This window comes from Microcebus murinus, chromosome 9, assembly GCF_040939455.1.
Source record: "Microcebus murinus isolate Inina chromosome 9, M.murinus_Inina_mat1.0, whole genome shotgun sequence".
NCBI classification, from domain to species: domain Eukaryota; kingdom Metazoa; phylum Chordata; class Mammalia; order Primates; family Cheirogaleidae; genus Microcebus; species Microcebus murinus.
The window spans coordinates 8836431-8860722 of NC_134112.1; positions in this window are offsets into that span (position 1 = coordinate 8836431).

Sequence of the window (24292 nt, forward strand, 5' to 3'; positions counted from 1 at the left end):
TGCCTGCAGGCTTTTTAATGCTGTCCCATGCTCTCACGAAGATGTCTGAGAAATATCCTTAAAATGTGAAGTCTGAGATTCTACAGAAGAATCTTGGTTTGCTGAGGATTAGGAAAGCTCAGAGGCAGCTAAGCAGACTAGATTATAGTGCTAACATCTCCTACTTGTGTAAATTTAAACAAGCCAATTCCTGCATTGACCCTTCTTTCTCAATGGTAAATGGAGATAATATTATAACATAGATATCAGGAGAGCTATATTTCATCACAGATATTTTGTCCCCTCATTTAAGATTCCTGACAACCCTGCCTGCTAGTAATGATTGTTTGCATCTTCTAGGAAAAGGAACTTGGGTAGAAGACAAGAAAGATACATGATAACATGAAGTTACCAAACATCAGTGACTTGCATATGAGCTTTGTGGGGTTTCCTGGATTTTACATCGCATTCAGCAACCTGTTTCTGTGTTTCAGAATGAGCTGAAAGAGAAGAGAGAGTTGACTTACTCGTAGCTCATATCAATTAGATTTGACTTTAAAAAACAGAAAAGCTAAACAAGTAGTTTCAAAAATATAAAGATTAATTTCACTCTAACATAAAAGAAGTCTAAAGATAGAAAGTCCATGGCTAGGGGCCAGCTCCCCAATTTCATCTGTAAGCTGGCACCTTGTTTCCTTAGAATGAGTTGCCTAAATAATGGGGTACTAGCCCCTTCTTCACTATCAAATGGTTGAGATATCAAAGAGATGGTCACTGTTCTGCCTGGACTCAATCTCCCTTATCCCCAAAAAGAAAGCATTTGACTATCTCGCGAATAGCCAATATTCACCACATGCCGTGCAAGGATCACAATCAATCCCAGCATTCTTTCCTGCTGAACTCTCACTCAGTATCATTCGCAACACAGCGTTCCAAGCATACATTGATAAATACTGGCATCAAAATAGTTTATATCTGTCGGTCACTTACTGCAGGCTAAGCAATGTTCTTAGTACTTTACAGGCATTGATTTATTTAATATTTTAATAGAAACCTAATGGATTGGCAATTGTTAATCTCAGTTTTAAAATGAGAAAACTGACCAATATCTTCCCAATTTCCCTCCTCTGCACCCCCCGTTGACTACTGTTCTACTTTCTATTTCTATAGGTTCAATGTTTTTAGATTTCACATATAAATGAGATCATGTGGTACTTGTCTTTCTGTGCCTGGCTTATTTCATTTAATAAAAAAGTGAGAAAACTGAGCAAAGTATTAAATATCATATCAACACCAAACAGACAATAAGGGGCAGATTTGGAGTTCCACTCAGGTATTCTGGTTTCAGAGCCTGGCTTGGATAAACTGAGCTTTAGTCTCTACTTCTCATCCTTAAACTGCATGATCCTCTATAGCCTTTCTGGGATGTAAGGCCTTCTCATTGGTATAAACATCCTCTCATGCTTGCTTCAGGGGGTTAGCTAGACATCATCCCTCAAGGCATCTCATAAACTCTTTAGAGTATGCAGGGGGCTATAGCTGATACAACCATACATGATGTAGTGCCTCAGGGTTCAGAAAACTGTAAGGGTCTATGCAGGGACAATAATGTGATCTACACATCTCAAAAAACTCTTAGTATGCACGTAGATTGTCTAGTTATAATTTTGTGACATATGAACAATCATTTCATATCTCTGAGTCTCACCTTTTTATTATACAATAGGATTCCTACCAATACCTAGATCCTGAGCAGATTGCAAAGATAATATGACATTGTCTGTGAAAACATCTTATAAAGAATTAAAAATAAGCAGAGGACCCACATCTCCATGTTTGGATTATTTTGAATCTCTTTGGTGCTCAATGAAGCCAAACTACTTACATCCAACTTTAAATTATATTTTGCAAATATCAAGACAAAAGCCATTTAGTGAGAAACAGCCCAATGAATCCACCCTTGGAAGCCCTCCTTCCAAACCAGCCAACCACCATGTGCCCATGTCCCCAGCCAAAGATACAGCCTGGTGATCCTGTGTCCAGTCAGTCCTAGAGCCTGCTGACCCGCCACATGCAGGAGTGTGTGCCTGACCTTTAAAAAACAGAAAACATGAAGTTTTTTAACTGAAGTTTTTTAACAACCTGGCAAGCTTAACCTCAGCAATGCCACACCATTGCCTCCACAAACTCCCACAGCCGAGGCCACTGAGGCACTCACAAATATTGCTAACATGGATTACAGCTGAAGAAACTAAATAGAGAATGCAATACTCTGTCCACCCAGAACCAAAGTCAACACACCCTACCCAACTGATACCCTAGGACACATCTCTAGGAATAAGTTATTCCCTATAAAAGCCACTCCATAAAATTGGAAGAGGTAACTATTACACTAGATGCAAAAATATTAATAATAGCATAGGAACTCAAGAAACATGAAAAAGCTAGGAAAAATGACACCTTCAGAGAAATACAATAATTCTCCCAACAGACCCCAAAGAAAAGGAACTATACAAAATCCTAGAAAAGGAATTTGAGATAATGATCTTAAGGAAACTCAATGAGATACAAGACAGTACAGATAGGCAATTAAACAAAATCAGAAAAACAGTTTTTGATCTAATAAAAAATGCAACAAAGAGATACATATCATAAAAAATAACCAAACAGAAATCTAGAGTTGAAGTTTTGATGAATGAAATAAAAGAAATAGAATCAATAGCTTCAACTACAGACTATAACAAGCAGAAGAAAGAATTTCTGAACTAAAAGTAGATTGTTTGAAGTAACCTTGGCAGACAAAAAAGAAAAATTAATTAAAAAGAATGAAGAAAGCCCTCAGGACTTATGGAATATTGTTAAACAAGCTAATTTTTACATTATGGGAGTTTCAAGCTTCAGAAGAAGAAGAGATGGGAAAATGCATAAAAGACCTCTTTAATGAAATAGGATTGGAAACTTCCCAACCCTAAGGAGAAATATGGACATTCAGATCCAGGAAGCTCAAAGAAATCCAAATAGATTCAATCCAAAAATGTACTTTCTGAGACATGTTATAGTCAAACTATCAAAAGTAAAATACAAAGGCAAATTTTTTTAAAAAGTAAGAGAAATGTGTCAAGTCACATATAGGGGAATTTCTATTAGACCAATGGCAGATTTCTCAGTAGAAACTTTATAGGCCAGAAGAGAATGGAACAATATTCAAAGTTATGAGAAGAAAAAGAAGAAGAAGGAGGAGGGGAAGGAAGAGAAGAAGGAGGAGTAGGAAGAAGAAAAAGAAGAAGAAAAGAAGGAGGAGGAGAAGATGAGGAGAAGGAGAAGGAAGAGGAAGAGAAGAAGAAGAAGAAGAAGAAGAAGAAGAAGAAGAAGAAGAAGAAGAAGGAGGAGGAGGAGGAGGAGGAGGAGGAGGAGGAGGAGGAGGAGGAGGAGGAGGAGGAGGAGGAGGAGGAGGAGAAGAAGAGGATGAGGATGAGGAGGAGGAGGAGGAGGAAGAGGAGAAGAGGGAGGAAAAGAAAGAAGGAAAAAAGAAGATGGAGAAAAACCAGTCTGGCAGCAAATAATACCATAACCAGCAAAGCTATCCTTCAGAAATGAAGAAGAAATAAAGTCTTTTCCAGATAACAAAGCTGGAGGCATCACACTATTAGACTTCAAAATATACTACAAAGCTATAGTAACCAAAACAGCATTGTACTGGTATAAAAACAGATACACAGACTAATGGAGCAGACCCCAAAATAAATTCATGTATTTATAGCCAACTGATTTTCATCAAAGGTGCAAAGAACAACCATTGGGGAAAGGACAATTTCTTTAATAAATGGTTCTGGGAAAACTGGATATACGTATGTAGAAGAATGAAACTAGACCACTGTCTCTCATCAAAGGAAAAATGAACTTAAAATGGATTAAACACTTAAACCTAAGAAGTGAAACTATGAACAACTAGAAGAAAACACAGGGAAAGTGCTTCAGGACATTAGTCTGGGCAACAATTGTGCAGATATGAAAAGGACAAGCAGCAAAAGCAAAATTGGACAAAGGGATTATACCAAACTAAAGGCTTCTGCACGGCAAAGGAAAAAATCAACAGAGTGAAGAGACAACCTACAGAATGGGAGAAAATATTTGCAAACTATTCATCTGACAAGGAATTAATATCTAGACTATACAAGGAATTCAAACAACTCAACAGCAAAAATATATGGCCCAATTAAAAATAGACAAATGGTCTGAAGAGACATTTCTCAAAAGAAGACATAAAAATGGTCAACAAGTATATGGAAAAAATACTTGATATAATTAATCATCAGAGAAATGCAAATCAAAACCTCAATGAGATGATATCTCACCACCAGTCAAAATGTCTACTATCAAAAAGACAAAAAATTACAAATGTGTATGAGGATGTGAAGATAGGGGAACTGTTATATTCTGTTGGTAGGAATGTAATTTTTACAACCATTATAAAAAATATGAGATTTCCTCAAAAAACTATAAATAGAAGCACCATATGACCCAGCACTCACATTACTGGGTATATACTCAAAGGAAAGGAAAGGAAATCAGTATGTCAAAGAGGTACCTGTTCTCTTATGCTTACTGTTGCATTACTTACAATAGTCAAAATGTAATCAGCCAAAGTGTCTATCAACAGATTGATGGGTAAAGAAAAGGTGGTATATGTAAACAATGGAACACTATTCAGCCATAAAACAAATGAAATCTTGTCATTTGTGGCAACATGAATGAGTCTGGAGTACATTATGTTAAGTGAAATAAGCCAGGCATAGAAATATTAATACCACATGTTCTCACTCATGTGTGAAAGCTAAAAAAGTTTATCTCATAGAAGTAGAGAGTAGAAAACTGGTTACTAGAAGCCGGGGAGGTTACAGGGTAGGAGGGTATAGGGAGAGGTTGGTTAAATACAAAATTATAGCTAGATAGGAGGAGTAAGTGTTCTATAGCACTGTAGGGTGACTATACACTTAACTCAAACAACATGGGTTTGAACTGCACTGGTTTACTTACACACATATTTTCTTCTGTCTTTGCAACCCCTGAGACAGCAAGACCAACCCCTCCTTCTCCTCCTCCTCAGCCTACTCAATGTGACAAGGATAAAAACCTTTATGATGATCCATTTCCATTTAAGTAATAGTAAATATATTTTCTCTTTTTTATGATTTCCCAATAACATTTTTTTTCTCTAGCTTGCTTTATTGTAAATATTCAGAGTATAATATATATAACATACAAGATAAGGCTTTCTGTCAACACTGGGCTATTAGTAGTTAACTTTTTGGAGAGTCAAAAGTTTTATGTGGATTTTTGACTGTGTGCAGGGTCAGTGCCCCTAACCCCAATGTTGCTCAAGCATCAGTTGTAGTTAATAACAATTTATTTATATGTTCAATTAGCTAAAATAACGGATTTTGAGAGTTTCAACACAAAGAAATGGTAAATGTTTGAGGGGATGGGTTTGCTAATTACCTTCATTTGGTCATTACTCTTGTATACATGTATTGAAATGTCACACTGTACTCCATACATATGTATAATTATTAGTGTCAATTAAAAATAATAATACAAGAGAGGGTAATCATGTACAATTTTCAGGGCTAATAAGAAAAATATAACTTAGATGTGTAAACACTCTAGAACAAGGCTTGGCACAATCTTTATGTTTACTGTCACCCTTTTCTGAGATAGTTTTTAAAATCTCATCTTGGAATTTTTCTCTTAACTAAACATCACACATACTTGGTTAAAGTCACATCCTTTCCTATACAACTACCAATCTCACCTAGTGCTGATATAATGCCGCACTTGCAGTTGTAACTCAATAAATGCTTGCTCCGTTAATGCATGCACACTTCCTCAGGTGACCTTATGAGGTCCTGAAACCATGATGGATACATTCTCCAAACTAAGATAATAAAAGTAGCTCCAAGTACTTGAGAAATCAAATCAAACTTGCTGATTAGACAAAACAAAATTCAATCCACTAACATTTTTAAACACTACTATAGACAATGATAAAGAAAATTCAAAATAAATTCATAATATTTCTATTTCCAGAAATCTGGTAGACTAGGTTATTCAGACCAAATTTGCCACCGAAAACAACTAAAACTGCTGATCGAATCCAAAGACGTCATCAACATACCAAGGAGAAAATGAAACAGTAATGAATTATATGCCCACATCTTAAAAAAGCAGAAATCCAAAGAGGTAAGAGAGCAATGAAGCCACCTTCGGCTAAAAGGTTTTTGTTTATTCTGGGAAATTCAAACTTCAAACTTGACACCTCCTGGAGCAGGGGGGCTGATACGAAAATCCATGGCCTACACAAAGTGGAAAATCCACACTTTTAGCTGATTCCACAAATGAGATCATCTTTTAGTTAAGGGAAAGTAAACCTTCCCCATCCCAACTGTGGTGAGCCTGCAGCTTGCAGATCAGCTTTCCCTGGGCCTGGGCAGAGGTGTGTCTGTGTGTGAGTGTGTGTGGGCATGTACAAGAGACCGTGAGTGTGTATGTGCTGGGAGGGGGATCATGGAAGAATTGTAACCAAAAGGAGGATCTCACATATCTGTAACCCATAATTTCATCACTGTGCTCATTAAAAGAATGAAAGAGCACTCTCAATCTGTGAATTTAATTTTGAATGTCCCACACTAATGACATTGCTCTTAGGTAACTTAGAAAAGAAAATGCAAGACTTTCAAGAGGAAGATATTGGAGAGCGCTTGGAGTAAACAAATGAAAGGAGAGGCTTTAAGTCTGTTACGCAGCGTGAGTTGATTTTTGTGAAAGGTGAAAGGTGTGGATCTTGTTTCAGTCTTTTGCATGTGGCTATCCAGTTTTCCCAGCATCATTTATTGAATAAGGATTCTTTTCCCCAGTGTATGTTTTTGTCTGCTTTGTCAAAGATTAGATGGCTATATGAGGATGGTTTTATACCTGGGTTCTCTGTTCTAATTGATTGGTCTATGTCTTTTCATCTGCCAATCCATGATGTTTTGGCTACAATAGCCTTGTATTATAGTTTGAAAATCTGGTAAATTGATGCTTCTCATTTTGTTTTTATTGCCTAGGATTGCTTTTGCTATACAGGGTCTTCTCTGGTTCCACATAAAGCATAAAATTATTTTTCCTATATCTGTGAAAAATGATGAAGGTATTTTAATATAGATTGCATTAAATCTGTAGATCACTTTGGGTAGTATAGACATTTTAACAATGTTGATTCTACTGGCCCATGAACATAGTATGGTCTTCCACCTGTTCATGTCCTCTGCTATTTCCTTCCTCAGTGTCTCATATTTCTCCCTGTAGAGGTCTTTTACCTCCTTAGTTAAATATATTCCTAGGTACTTTATTTTCTTTGTTGCTATGGTGAAGGGTATTGAGTCTTTGATTTGATTCTCAGTTTGGCTGTTATTAGCATATATGAATGGCTCTGATTTTTGCGTATCGATTTTGTATCCTGAGATTTTACTGAATTCATTTATTAATTCAAGGAGTTTCTTGGTTGAATCCTTGGAGTTTTCTTGATATAATATCATATCATCAGCAAAGAGTGAGAGTTTGAGGAAAACATTGGAAATACTCTTCTAGACATTGGCCTGGGCAAAGAATTTATGAAGAAGATCCCAAAGGCAATCACAGCATCAACCAAAATAAATAAATGGGACCTGATCAAATTAAAAAGCTTCTGCATAGCCAAAGAAACTGCCACGAGAGCAAACAGACAACCTACAGAATGGGAGAAAATTTTTGCAAGCTATATATCTCATAAAGGGCTGATAACTAGAATCTATTTAGAACTCAGGAAAATCAGCAAGGAAAAATTGAACAACCTTATAAAAAAGTGAGCAAAGGACATGAACAGAAAGTTTCCAAAAGAAGATGGCCAACAAACATGAAAAAAAATGCTCATCATCTCTAATCATCAGGGAAATGCAAATCAAAACCACAATGAGATATCACTTAACTCCAGTGAGAATGGCCTTTATCAAACAGTCTCCAAACAATAAGTGCTGGCATGGATGCAGAGAGAGACTCCTACACTGCTGGTGGGACTGCAAACTAGTTCAACCTCTGTGGAAAGCAATATGGAGATACCTTAAAGCCATACAAGTGAATCTACCACTTGATCCAGCAATCCCATTGCTGGGCATCTACCCAAAAGATCCAATGACACTCTACAAAAAAGACACCTGCACTTGAATGTTTATAGCAGCACAATTCATAATCACAAGGCTGTGGAAACAGCCCAAGTGCCCATCAATCCAAGAATGATGTCAAATTTATTGATTTATTATTATTGTTATGGATTATGCCTTCAGTGTTGTAAGAACTCTTTTCTAGTGCCAAAATCTAAAAGATTTCCTCAGATGCATTTTCTAAAAATTTATGTTAATTTTTATGTAACTTATGAGAATTAGCTGGAGGATGATTTTTTACCTATTATACCAATTTCTCAAAAACCAGCTATACATCCTCTATTGAATTGCTTTTACACCTTTGTCAAAAATCAGTTGACCCAATTTGAGATTATGTTTGGGTTTCTTAATTGTTTTCTATTTTTTTTTCAGTTTTTGCATATGGACATTCATTTGGTCCAGCAACATTTATTGAAAAGACTATCATTTCCCCCATGGAATTGGTTTTAGTCTTTTGTCAAATACCAAAAGACTTTATTTGTCTGGGTCTATTTCTGGGCTCTCTACTCTCTTCCACTGATGTATTTGTGTATTGTTTTGCCACTATAACATTGTCTTCACTGTTGTAGCTACATAATAAGATAATATCAAGTGGAGTGATTCCTACCATTTTATTCTTCTTTCACAAGATGGTGTTAGCTTTTCTCAGGCTAAATATCTTTCTGGGGTTTTGATAGAAATTATATTAAACTGATGAATCAATTGGGGAAGAATTGAAACCTTTACTATGTTGAGTCTTCTAATCCATAAACATTTTTAATTCATTACTTTTATTCTTTCTTCTTCATGCTCAAAATTCTTTTATCATTTTCTTTCTGATTGAAGAACTTACCTTAGACAATCTTTAAGGGTAGGTCTGTTAGTTACATGTTCTTTTTACTCCTTCTAGCTCTGAGAATGTGTTTTATTTTTTCTTCATTCCTAATGAATACTTTCACTGATTATAGAATTTGTGTTTGACAATTCTTTTCTTTCAGCACTTGAGAAATGCACTGCTCTTCTTTGAGATTTCAGACAAGAAATCTACTTTCATCCAAGTTTGTGTTCTTTTATAGATAATGCATCATTTCTCTCCAACTACTTTTGAGATTTTTTTATTTGCCTTTAACTTTCAAAGTTTACTTATGATTTATTCTTTGCATATATTTTCCTGGGTTTATCTTGTTTGAGGTTTGTTCTGCTAAGCCTTTGGTTTTATCCATGGATCCCCAAGGATCTGCTCATTTGCTCAGCCTACTTACTCTCTGTTGTTCAGGTCGGATAACTTCCGTTGATTCATCACCAGATTCGTCAATTCTAGCCTCTGTTGTCTCCATTCTACTACTGAGCCTGTCTGACAAGGTATTTTTCTGTTATTTATTTATTTATTTATTTATTTTCCTTTCTATCTCTCTTTCTAAATAACTTTTAACAACTTCCATTTCTTTGATGAGTTTCTTTTTATTTGTTCAAAGAGAATTTTCTCTAGGAGTTTTATGATTGTAGGTCTTATGTTTCAGCCTTCAATCTATTTTGGGTTAATTTTTGTGTATGATATAAGATAAGGGTTCAGTGTCATTCTTTTGAATGTGGATATCCAGTCTTCCCAGCACCATTTATGGATGAGGCTATCATTCTCCTGTGTATTGTTGGCGTTCTTGTTGAAAATTAGTTGACCATCCATAAAAATTCCTAAAAGAAAACATAGGAGAAAAGCTTTTTGACACTGGAGTTTGCAATGATTTCTTGAATATGACAACAAAAGCACAGGTAACAAAAACAAAACAACAAATGGGACTATATCAAACTAAAAAGTTACTTCACAGCAAAGAGAATGATCAAGAACATGAAAAGGCAACCTAGGGATCTGGGAAAAAAATATTTGTAAATCATATATCTGATAAGGAATTAATATCCAAAATACACAAACAACTTATATAACTCAATAGCAAAGAAAACCTCCCAAATATCCCAGTTAAAGAATAGGCAAAGAACCCAAACATGTTTTTCCAAGGAGACGAACAACTGGACAGCAAGTATATGGAAACGTGCTCAACATCACTAATCATCAGGGAAATGGAAATCAAACCCACAATGAGATGTCACCCCACACCTATTAGGATGACTATCACCAAAAGGACAAGCAGTGACAAGTGTTGGTGAGGATGTGGAGAAAAACAAACCTGTGTACACCATCTGTGGGAATGTGAATTGGTACAGCCATTATCGAAAACAGTGTCAAAGTTCCTCAGAAAATTAAAAATAGAGCTACCATTTGACCCAGCACTTCCACTTCTGAGTGTATATCCAAAGAAACTGCAATCAGTATGTCAAAGAGACATCTGCACTCCCATGTTCACTGCAGCATTAATCAGAATAGCAAAAATATGGAAACAACCTAAAGTCCCATCAACCAATGACTGGATAAAGAAATTGTGGTATCTGTCCACACACATACACAAACACAAACACACACAATGGAATATTATTCGGTTTTAAGCAAAAGGAGATCCTGCCATTTGAACAACATGGATGGACTTGGAGGCCATTATTTTAAGTGAAATAAGACAGGCACAGAAGGACAAATACTGCATGATCTCACTTATATGTAGACCCTAAAAATGTCAAATACATAGCAACAGAGTACAATGATGATTACCAGACACGGAGATGTGGAATACATGGAGAGATGTTGGTCAAAGGGTACAAAGTTGCAGTTATCTAGGATGAATAAGTCTGCAGATCTAATGTACAACATCATGGCTGTAGTTAATAATATTGTATTGTGTACTGGAGATGTGCCAAGAAAGTAGATTTCAGGTGCTCGTACCACATGAACAAAACAAGGTAATGATGTGAGGAGACAGATATGCTAATGCACTTGACTGTAGTAAGCATTTAGCTATGTATATCAAAACATCATGTTGTATGCCTTAATAATATACAATTAAAAAGAAGAATTTTGAATGGATTGCTGTAACAATTTTTGGATGATGGCCTTAAAACCCTTGTATTTTAACCCCAACAAATGTTTAATCTTGGCCTGTGTATCATTTGGTTATCTTTTCTCATTCAAGTTGTGATTTTCTTGGATCTTGGTACTATTTATTGTATCCAGCACATTTTGCCTATTATGAAAGGAGCCCCCGGGCCCTGTTTACATTGTTGTTTTAGCAGGTAGTTACTCTGGTTATGTTTAGCACACAGGTGAGGCCTGCCATGTAGGCTGGGGTCCTAGTGGAAGCTTAATCATCAGAGCCTTTCAGTGTTACTTTGGTCTCCTTGTTTTATCTGCTGTTGCTGGGACTCCCCACTGTTCCCTGTCATGCAAAAGAATGGGCAGAAAAGTCATCCTCAAGCCTGGCTATTGGGGGCAGTAATGGTGGGATTGAATTACTGGCCGCCCCCACCTCATGTCTGGGCAGTGTGGAGAGCCTTGGGCCATGGGGACAAAGAGGCTTCCTGGTCTGGGCTGCCAGCTGTGACAGGGGAACTTTTGCTGTTCTTCCTGCCCACCCTGGTGTCTCTAGGTGTAAAGGGGCTGCCTGGCCTGGCAGAGCGGGAGGGCACCTCCCCCGGCTGCAGGGCACCCATCAGCCCCTGAGATGTGTGAGCACTGCCCAGTGATCTCAGAGCATCTCCACGCAGTCCAGGAGAGGGATGAGCCCGCCTGGACCACTTTCTGTCACTAGGGTGGGGGCTGGCAAAGGTTGGGTCTGGGTGGCCGCCCTTTGTTTGCTGAGGACACACTAGAGCCCTGCTCTTGTGCTCTTCCCTGCGTCCTGGGTCCCAAACAGGTCCCCATCTTCCTCCCTCCTTCCAGTCCTCCTGTGGTGTATAGTTGCATTTGACAAGGACCGATGCCAACCATGTTTACTAAACTTTAAATGCTTCCACTGGACAGAGGTGAATGATGAGGGCTCTATGCCAGGCTTGTGGGGACCCTCAGAGAAAGGAGCAGACATGCAGACCCATGATGCCCACACACTCTGCGAGGGTGACACTGGCCACCCGTGACTGGAGGAGAACCAGCCTTTTCCCGACAGAACATTCTAAATAGATAATTCAAAGTTCGTTTGAGAAATTAAGATGCAAGAATGACTAGAGAATGTAGGGACAACCTCACCAATTTACAAAACGTAATTAGAACACAACAATTTGGTTCTGAGTGTACATAGAAAAATCAATGAAAGCAAATGTAGAGTACAGAAATGGTTAAATTGACATCAAAATTATATACAATAGATAATACATTTTAAATCAAAGGGAAAAGATGGATTATTAATTTCTGGTGGTGGAAAATGTATTAGCTGTATGGGAGAGAATTCAAGTTGGATCCTTACAATACTCCTTAGACCAGTAATTTCCAGTTGGATTGACTATACCAAAAGAACACAATAATCTATAAAAGTGAAAAAAAAAAGAAAACATGGATGATTTTTATAATTTTGAGTTACAGAATTTTTTCCTAAATGTACAATTCCCTAAAATAAAATGCACTTTGTCATTTTTTCTGCCAGATGTGGCAGAAAAGGAGGGGGAGGAGAGAGAGAAAGTGTGTTTGTTTATGTGTGGATGTGTTGTTACAAATATTGACATGGTGGAGGACAAGAAAACTACAGAAAAATGGGCAAAGTGCACTAAACAGAAAATTCACACACACACAAAAATTTAAGCATCATCTATGGTTGTGTTAGATGACCTAACTTTGCTCATAATTAAACTGAAGCAAGGACGAAATACCATGTTTCTCTCAGACTACAGACACCAACATGTTTGGTAGTGTGCTTTGCTTTTAAAGTTATTGGAAAACAGGAACCTCAGATACAAACATTCAGTCTGTGAGAGAGCACACTGCACACCTATTTGTACCCAACTGGGCAATGCTGGCAGTTCAACCAGACATCCAATTCTAGCCCTGTGGAAACCAGACCTGCATCCCCTCTACCCCAGACATTCCACTTCCAATGACTTTATGTATGTACACACACACATGCTCACATGTATGGAGATATGCATGTTCATAGGAGAATTCGGTGTGGTAGGAAATGATTGAAAACATATTAACTATTTAGCAGTAGTTTATAAATAGTGGTTAAATAAATTAGAGTTCATCGAAACTATGAAACATAATATAGTCATTAAAATGTTCTCCAAGTGATGAAAGGGAAGATGTCTTAGAGATACTAAGTGAAAGAAGCTAAATGAAAAAAGCATGTAAACCTCACGCTACCACTGATGTTAAAATTAGAAGCGGAATGGTAAATTCAGTCACATAAATGCTTGTGTGGCCACTTCTGTAAGGACACAAAGAAGGCGCAGGGTGTTGGTTGGAAAATCTTCCCAGAGCCTGGTGTGGAGAGAGGGGAGAAGAAATCCTTGTCCCATTATATTATTTTATGGGATTTGAATTTTCTACATCACATAAGCATTTTTATTAAAATAATATGTTTTAAAATGGACTTCTGCAGATAGAATATGAAACTTCATCTGAGAAAATGAAACAAAAATAAAGTGATAAGCAGATATCCAGAAAAGATTCTTTTCCTAAATATATCTATCTTAAGCAAGACTCAATGACTGGCTGTTAGAAAATCCTCAAGACCCCAGCAATTGACAGTATAACTTTATAACTGAACCATTTAGAAATAAAAACAATCTTTAAGTAAACTTAGCCATATCTAACCTTATGTGTGAATTTGGCCTTTTTTCCCCCAATATTTAAAATGGAGATTATTCTTGAGCAGAATTAAGGGGTGTTTCATTTAAAAAAAAATATTTTCGTATCTATAGTAATTAAGTTGCCAGAATTGCTATAAAACACATTTTTGATCTATTCACTATTGAGGCTGTTTGATTTTCACATTCCAGCCCTAATTTCAAACTCAAAGGTTTAGGAATGAAATAGGTGCTGCTATAAGCACCATTGCAGTAACAAATGCAAAGTACACTGAGCCGGCAGTCCTGTGACGGCTTCGTGGTAGTCATGTGCAGTGTGGGGCTTACGGACCTGTCCCTGCTGGTCCCACAGACCCCGGGTTCTGAGCCCTGATGACAGAAGCCAAGGGAGCCCCTATTAATTAGGGAGAGGAGCATTTATGTGCAGCAAAATGTGGGTAATCCCAGACGCTGAAGTAAGAAACAGCTTGTTCTTTGTATCAAGGAATTCACTCTCACAGCACGCTTGTTATTTTTAGATTTCAAACCCTGAGGGCCTTCGCTGTGGCTGATTCAGTGTTCCCTAGAACTACGGGTATTTTGCTATCACGCATCAATTTTTAGTGTGAGTGGTTAAAAATAACACTGCAAATAACCTGCCAGTTCTGTTAAGCAGATGGACAGGCGAGGGGGCGACTGTTCAGCCTCAGAGCAGATCAATGTGGGCTCAGCGTTCTCAAAGAATACATTTAAAGAAAAAGTAACCATTAACTCAACAGTCTTCTGATTTTCTTTTTGTTTTTTGGGTTTTTTAGTTTTGTTTGCTTGTTTTCCTTTATTTTTTTTGAGAATACCAAGGCACAGAACTACCTGATGTTCTTACCTGGCAGAATCCAGTCTACTAAGGAAAAAGACCGCATCCAGGAGGTGACGGTAGGCTATGATCAGTCACTCTCTGGTATCCTTCTCCGCCCGGGCTAAGGCGGGCGGCGTGACTCCGCCAGGCCTGAGAACTGTGCCCCAGGCAGCCAGCTGTGGGCTGGCTTCTCAGGGAGGAGAAGTCTGAGTAATGGTGGCCTGGCCCCTGGCCCACTGGGTGGAGAGCTGCTTTGTAGATTAAATCAACACTTTGCACCACGCCCTGAGCGAGTGGGGCCATTTTCAGGGAGAGTTTGGGTTGAAGTGTGCTGACTGTGTGTCCCAGCTGAGCCATCTCAGTGACCTTGGTGGGTCTGGCGTCTGGATGTCTGAGAGACTTCTATTCTTAACCAGATATTCTTGAAAACCAAAGCTTCCACTTAATCTCTTACAGAAAAGGGGACCACAGTCCCCATGCAACATGGTACACATTCACTATACCAACCTTGTCCTCTTCGAGAGCTTACAAAGCCTGAGTTAACAGATTAAGTGTAGGAAGTTGATGTCCAGCCCCCGCTTGCTGAATATGAACCGCTGCTAGAAGAAAGGTAGGGCAGGGGTCTTCCCTCTGCTCAGCAGCACTTTAGGGTCTGGTGGCTGTATAAGGATTGGACCTGGGTCTTCCTGATTGCAAATGCAAGGTGGACTCCTCCTCACAGAGAGAAATGTGGATGTGCAAAGCCTCGCTAGTCCCAGAGTCGGAAGCTCCTGCAGACCCAGAGTGAGGGGGCAAGACACGCTCCTCACCAGCATGCTAACACCACGTAAAGACACGGGCTCAGAAGCCCACCAGTAATGCCACTGGGACAACGACTTTGGGGGACAGAGGTACATGGGTTGCATGTTGAGAGAAAGCTGACCTATGGGGTCCAACAACAGAGACTTTTAGCAGAGTGGAATCACACAAAATGGGAGCCTATGTGATATTGCACAGGGCAAGGCCGGGGCAGGCCCCTCACCCCAGGGGCAGGCAGCAAGAGGCACAGTGTCTGCAGAAAACTTAAAGACAATCATGCAACTCAATAAAAACCTGGTTTTCATTTCATCAGCATTTACCGGCAATTCTAAAGAATACCAACGACAAGATGCTTCTTCCCTCCAAAAATATGTTGTCGGCCTATGACCTAAATAACTGCTCCCAGCTACATAGCTGGAGGGTCCAGCCACACATGCTCATTGATTCAGTAAATTTCTAAGGGCTAGAAATCCTTTGGATTTGATTTGAATGCAGTGTGTGTGTCCAATTCCTGGGGTACAACACATTCCTGAGTTTTAAGCAAGACATTCTGATCAGCAGTGACGACACAATGATTGGGAAGACAGAGAAACAATGCCAGCCGTCCTCTGCCTGCCATTCCCGACACACACTGGGAAGTGTGATCTCTTTGTTTAGGAAAACAAAAATTAGTTCCTATATTAAATATTTTACCAAATCTTTCGAAGAATGAATTTTAAAATGTTTGTTTTTATTAAAACTTAATTTATCATTAAAGAATGAATCTGGAAAACTATAATTATTTCTGATTATTACATGTGCATTACTGAAAATAATTTGGTCATAAATGTTCATTAATGGACAATGAATTCCTTGTTCATTTTAACAAGGAATGTTAAAAAATAATCTTCTTTGGCTGTCTAATATGTAAGGTACACCACCGGCTATATGGCAAGGGGTATATTAGAAGATTATTTTCATAATATAACAAAGGCAAAAAACAGGAAAATAAATTTCTCCATGCAACAAAATAGTTCATAGAAGGGCTAAAATCTTGGTGCTTTGATTCATAAGAAGTTCTATTACTCAGATATAAGTTCTTTAAAAAAAGATTCCAAGTGAAAATAAACTGAATAATTTTGTTAGTTCTCTGTTTTCAGGCACTAGATGATTTGGAGTCATGTTAGCTGAGTTGACACCCCAGCTCTGCCATTTGTACTGCATGACCTGAAGCAAGTTAATTAACCTCTCAAAGCCTCAATTTTCTAAATTCTAAAATAGACATTATTTAAAATGACCCTCCCCTGGGTGGTTTTTAGGCCATCTCTGTCACTGAGAAGGGTGGATGAAACTTGTCCTCTACTTCGTCCCTTGCCTGGTGCAGAGTCCAACTGGTATCTGTCACGTAAGCACTGTCAAAGGCTCCGTGCTGACAACCGCAGCAAAGAGGCATGCTGTAGAAAGACAAAGACTGGCAAATTCCTACTTCACGTTCTCATGTTGCAATTTTAACCTTCTTTTTTTTTATTCAAACAGAAATAGCTGAATATAAATGATTCTAATGTCCCAGTTAAGAAACGAATAAAAGATGGCTTTTTCATGTTCATGTTCATACAAGCCAAGATGTCACTGCAGAAATAATTAGAGTTTTATTTTGCTGCTCTAACAACATCCAAACATTTAATCCTGTGGTGCCTTGCACGCACACAGAAAGGAGGTTCCAGGAAGGAACGGAGGACTGTTCAGAGTTAGAAGTGATTTTTGCTACATCATGATTTCAGTTCATTAGTAAAGACTATGAAAGTGACTCTCCTAAGGTAGACATTTGCAGCTAGATTTTAAATGTACGCGGAAGCTACATGGAGTTTTTTCCTCAGATGTTGCTATTATAAAGAAGCAAGCCCCAAGAAGACTGAAGGTTGGAGTGGGAAGGCACCCATACACCCACCCACGGAGTAAACACACCCAAACTGGTTCATACACTAGAAATGCCTATTATGCATCAGAAGATGGTATACAGGTCTTTTTTTAGAGATAAGATCTTGCTATGTTGGCCATGCTGGACTCGAACTCCTGTGCTCAGAGGATTTTCCATACTGGGAAAAGTCTCCTGAGTAGCTAGAGCTACAAGTGCATGCCACCATGTTCCTGTCATTTGCAGCAACATAATGGAACTGGAGGTCATAATATTATGTGAAATAAGCCACGCACAGAAGAGAAATATCATATATTCTCACTAATGTGGTAGTTAAAAGAGAGGATCTCATGAAGACGGAGATTGGATTCATAGCTACCAGTGACTGGGAAGGTGAGTGATGGAGAGAGATTGACTAATGGGCACAAAGGTATAGTTTGATAAAGAAATAGACCTAGTGTTTGATAGATATGCAGGGTGACTATAGTTTATGGTAATCTATTTTATATTTCAAAATAGCTAGAAAAGAATAACTCAAAAATGTTTCCAGTATAAAGAAAATACACATACATAAGGTGATTGATATCCCAGTTACAATGATTTTATCTTTACAAATTATGTGAATGCATTAAATTATCACATGTACCCTGAAAATACATACATTTATTATGTATCAATAAGAAATTAAATTAAATTAATGAATTTTATGGTTTTAAAAGGCTGCTTTTTTCCTTGAGGTTTCACTCCTCTGAAAGCAGTTTTGATGTTTGTTGTAGGTTTTGTGGTTGTTTTAACAGCAATTTATACTCCCCTAAAAATCTTGTATATAGCACACATAGAAGAATGGACAGCGCAGTTGCACCTTGGCGTCCTGCTGCCCTGTGCTTCTCTCTGATCTCTTCTGATCTCCCATAAACTGCCCCCATTCCAACCCACATATCAGACTTTGAGAAAAGTAGAGTCTAATTTCATGTAGTGACTTGTCCACAATCATTCAGTAAAATAAGAATCAAATCCTCTAGTCTAAGACATAAATATAAAATTGAAAACCATAAAATTTCTAGAAGAAAACATGGGAGAACATCTTTGTGACTTTGAGTTAGGCAAAGTATTTTTAGTTATGACACCAAGAGCGTACTTTATAAAATAAACAATAGATTGGACCTTATCAATATTAAAAATTCAGTTTTTTAATGTGCTAAAAAATGGAAGAATAAAATAAGCTTAAATCATGATTTTAAAGACTGAAAAGATATGCCACAGACTAGGAGGCAATATTTATAAATAATATGTCTGATAAAGACGTTGAATCTAGGATATATAAAGAAATATCAGTACTCAATAATACGAAAACAAATGACCCAATTCAAAATGGGGCCAAATTTTATGAACAGAGACATCATCAAATAAGATATGCAGATCACAAATAAGCCAAACAAGATGAAAAGTGCCCATTGCCGTTAGTCATTAGGGAAATGCAGGTTAAAACCACCGTGACATACTATCACATACCTGTTAGAATCCTTAAAACTAAAAAGACTGACCATGCCAAGTATTGAGAAGAATGTGGATGAACTAGAATTCTCATATACTGATGATGAAAAAGTAAAATGGTACAACCACTTATGAAAACAGTTTGTTTCCCTTATAAAGTAAAATACATGATAATGTCTCAGCCTCTCTCCTCCTAGATTATTTACTCAAGAAAAAACTAAATCACACACCCATGTAAAGACTTGTGCACGAGTATTCACAGCAGCTTTATGTGAACTATCCACCAACTGTAAACAACCAAAACCCCCATCAACAGATGAATAAATGGACTGTGATTCTTTCATAAAATGGAATACAACTCAGCAACATGCATGCATCTCAGAACAACTATGGTGAGTGAAAGAAGACAGACAAAAACATATATTGAGTATGAATCTGGTTCTATAAAATTCTAGAAAATGTGAAGTAATTGATAGTAACAGAAGGTCAGTGGTTGCCTAAGGAGAGGAGAGGCAAGGTGAGGGGGTTGAGGGGGAATTTTAAAAGAGTACAAGGAAGCATTGGGGGCGATGAATACATCATGATCTTGACAGTGGTATTGGTTCTAGGGACGTAAACATGCAAGGGGATATCAAATTGTAAATATACATATAGTTGATTGTATGTCAAATGTACCTCAATGAAGTTGCTCTTTAAAGAATCTTAAGTTCCTTAAGGGGCAACACAGTGAGGTACAGATATAATCATTCAAACATTGCTGGTTTTTTTTTTTTTCCCAAATATTAGGGGAAGTCTCCAAGTTCCTACCTCATTCAAAAAATGCAAACAACACAAACACAAACGCACACACACACATCAATGACCTGATGTTGGGACATCATGAAGGTCAGACTGACTGACGGGAGCCAGAGCTACAGGGACCCAGGAGAGGCTGAGTGGCCTCGGCAGAGATGTCTGCAACAATCCAGAAACCAAGCCTTGGAGCCAGCGATGTGGAGAAGAGCAAGGTTGACCAGAAGGCTGAGTTAAGACGATGACGTTGTTCCCAGCTTCTGGGGAAAACAGAAGCAAATCCACACCAGGAAACACTTCTCCGATCTGCAACGTAGGCCCGCAGAGCTGCCACTACCAAGATTAAGTGAAGAGGTTGTAACCAAAGTTCACAAAATCCCAGAGAAAGCAAAAACCACTAGTTTTGATTGAGTGTCCACAGAAACAACAAATAACAGATTCTATCTGTAAATCCCCAAGTACTACAGAGTTGAAGATTTTCAGAAACATACCAATGTTTAAAGAAATGGATGGCATGATTTTTTTTTTAAAAAAAAATCAATCAACATGAGACTATTAGAGAAAGAACACATAGAAATGAAAATATAATTGTTAGCCTCATTTATATACAACTCAAGTAATAACTAGTGAAATGGGGGATCTAGGACAAAATTATGTATAAGATGAAATATATAAAGTAGACATTAATGGATATGAACAATATGATGAGAAGTTCTCTCAGCTTGGCTACATTTAATAAAGCTATGACAAGAAATAACCCCGATATCTCGATGCCTTGAAACTACCACATGTGATTTGCTGCTCACTCTACAAGTCCATTCTGAGCCCTTCGAGGCTATTTTCAGGGTTGTCCTTACTCTGGGACCCAATACTGAAGCTTCCACAACTCCGCACGGTTGTTCCGCCTGGAAGAAGAAAGACGGCTTTTGGGAAGGCGCACAATGGCTACTAAGAGCTCCAGGCTGACCGGGCACGCGTCATTGTTGCCTACAGGTCAGCGCCTGGCACTAGGCTCGTGGTGCCATGCAAACAAAAAAGGCCAAAAAGGGCAACCCCACCACTGTCCAGGGCAGTCAGCGGGACATGTTTAGTGAACTGTGCTGACGACTGTCACATTTTGACACAGGCATGATCAGAGTCTTCAAAGGAGAGAGGAGAGAAAATAGAGGTGAGGTCATCTTGAAGAGCTCAAGGCTGGCAGTTTTCTGGAACTATTAATAATAATGACAACCATTATACAGATCAATGCGTGCCATAGAAGATAAAAAATAAGAAGCCCACTACTAGACACATAGCATCAAACTGTAGAATACAAGAGGAAATTGAAAAACAGAAGACTTCCAAGAAAACAAGTCAGGATAAATGCATGTTTCTCAGTAGCGACAATGGCAGAAAGAAAACAGTCAAAAGAACTGTGAACCTGGTATGCGTACAAAGAAAATATCCCTTTCAAAAGTGAAATAAAAACATTTAAACATAATAAGAAATAAAAAAAGGGTTGAATATTTCATTCAAGGAACTTCTAATACAGATAATTCATGAAGAAGAAAAATGATTCCAGAAGCAAGGCTGAAAGGCAAGAAGGAGGAGTGAGCAAACAAATAATATTCATATTAAACAGTAATAATTGCTTTGTGCTGCTGATAAAAATGGTACAGAACTAAATCCTCTCTAGCAATGATATTTGACCCAGAAGGGAGGCATTACATTTCAGTTTCTCATGTCCTTTTATTGTTCAGATGAACAATATTGGGCCTTGAAGCAAACTCTCTTTTGCAGCCAGGCTCGGTTCAGTGGGGAGCTCCTTCTACTGCCTGCGCTGCGCACCGTCCTACCTGCCCTGTGCCAGGTAGAGGAAGCTCCTCTGGATCCCACACTGTTCCTACTCCTCACTTGCCTACAGGTGGTGTCACCTATCTGAAGCCAAAAGATTTTATTCCCTGCAGGGCTGTAAAACGTCCACTTCCGCAGGGACAGACTTCCTCCTGCTGAGCTCTACATAGTCCCCAGCACCTGCCTTGCTGTTCTTTACCCTCCGGCTTTTCCTTTTACCGAGGGCCCTGCCTTCAGTGGGACCACCTCCATTTCTTTCCCATCAGGGCTTTCTGAAGCTCTGTGTCAAAGGGACACGTTTGCTATACCATATTGTATTCAATTTCTTTATGTATGTTCACACACAGTAGTTTGCACAATTGCAAAAGTAAATCCAAGATTATATTTATCCTGCTGCTCTTTTTTCATCTAAGTTTTGTATTTTCCATTTTCTTTTTCTGTTTGCTTCTACTCTTCCCCTTTTCTTCCATGTCTCTAGTCTCAACTCTCCCAGCCTATTTTCAGATAGTTCATTTTAATCACTTACTGTGCTACCCTCTGTGTTTTCTCCTGTATTTTCAGAATAGAAGAACATGAACACACACACATACACACACACACATACACACACACACATACACCCCTACCTGGAGGAGGTGGAATTTGTATAAACACTTTCTGTATCTTGCTTTTTTATATGTAGCAATATCTTACAGACCTCAAAAGGAACCCCAAAACTTTCTTATACTTGATGAGAAAAAAATTCCTGATATTCGTTCTGGCTAAAAATGCACACACACACACACACACACACACACACACACACCCCTAGCTTTGGTCCACAATATAGGTCCCCTGTGGAACCTCATTTACAGCCCTTCTCCAACTTCTTCAAGATCCATCTAATGGGCATTGCTCACTAATATTTCACATGGAATAACATAAAGGGTATATGGGCCTGGGCACCAGTAGGCTAACCATTTACATTCCATCAAGAATGGAATCATCTGATATCAATGACTTAACACATGACTCTGAACCCCTGGCTTCAGAGACAAGGAATGCAAAGAGAAGCTCAGCAAATATTAAGCGGCTCACCTGAGATCATGTTGCTAGAGGCTGTGGAGCAAGAATTCAACTCAGAAACATCCTACCATAAACTTGAAGCTATTTACCACAAAATAAAATATTTATAAAGCTTCTTCTCATTAACTAGATTAATAAAGGACAGAACTGTTCTAAGCGTCTTAGCTACTCAGCTTCCACTCCCCCAGTTCCCATATCCAAGCCCCTAAGGTTTGCTTGAGTTATCTCAAATGTGCAAAGTGAATAGATATTTGTATGCACAGATCATAAGCTTCTGTGTTCACATAGTTACATACGTTAAACAATTCTGATCATGAGATGGAATTTTTATTTTTAAATTTAATGAACCTGTAAAAAGACAAATCCAGTCACTAACGGCAGGCTGTTCGTTGGAAAATCTTGTAAAACATTATAAGATTCATTTGGTCTTTCACCCTCACATAAACAATGAAATTTAACTTCATAGTCTGTGCTCTGGTTATTAAATGACTAGCGTTTATATCTTCACTATCCCAGTCCATTATACATGATATATTTTAAAATATTAGATGCTGCAAATAAAAAAACAAAATTGGCAACTTCAATGCATATAAAACCCACCCCTTTGCCTCTCTACTCTAGGCAGATAAAGGCTTTGTTACCATGTAAAGGCAAATGCCCTCGGCTCTCCCTCCATTCACTCACTCAGGAATGAGAAGGAGACCCAAGCCAAGCTGAGAGCAGAGAATTTCCCCTCGTCATTGCAGACAAGTGATCTTTTTCAAAAAGCCACAGGTGGGAGCAGAAGAGAGAATATGACAAAGAAAAGCCATGAAAGGAGTGAATGAAAGAATCTTCCTTCCTTTTGTGTTCCTAAAAAAAAAACCATGCTTAAGCAAATGAGGCCAGACTTCCTTTGTGGACTGTACTTACCAAAGTGGACCAGCTTTGCTTCATTCACAAAGCTGTCTCCATCTTCAAATCCGAGCGCTGACTCCCCACACTCAAGTTCTTTAAAAGGAATGACTTCCACTAAGGCTTTTTCTGAGGTCCTTTCTGGGTATAAGCATTTATTTCAATGAATCCCAAACCTTTCCTAAATTTCTTTTACCTCTTCAAACATATTTATTTCAGCATTATTTGTAGTAGCCTCAAACTGAAAAATAGCCAAATGTCTCTCAACAATGTAATATATATAAATTATGGTGTATTCATAAATGGAAACCTAGACATCAGTGAAAATGAACTAGCTTCAGTTACATTCAGCCATATGAATGAAGATCACATATTGTTGAGCAAAAGGAGCTGAAAACAAAGGGAAAATACCATATGATTCCAACTGTAAAAATTATCAAAATTATCAAGCCTAAATTATTAAATCTTGAAAGAATGGGCACTACACCACCACACAGTGCCCTGCTCTATTACTAAAGTATATGAGTTGAACTGTTTTTGTTTCTTTTTAGTTGTGGCTGACATGAAATTCACACATGCATACCCCAAACATGGATAATAATAAATCTCTAATATATCATAGTATCATTTTTAGCCAAATAAACAAGAGTCGTTATAGTCACATCTCATTGTGTTTGTGATCAGCACCTACAGAGCCATGCCTAAGAAAAGGAAAGGGAAAGCACTTTGGGAGGCCAAAGCAGGAGGATCACTTGAGGCCAGGAGTTCAAGACCAACCTGGCCAACGTAGGGAGATCCCATCACTACAAAAAA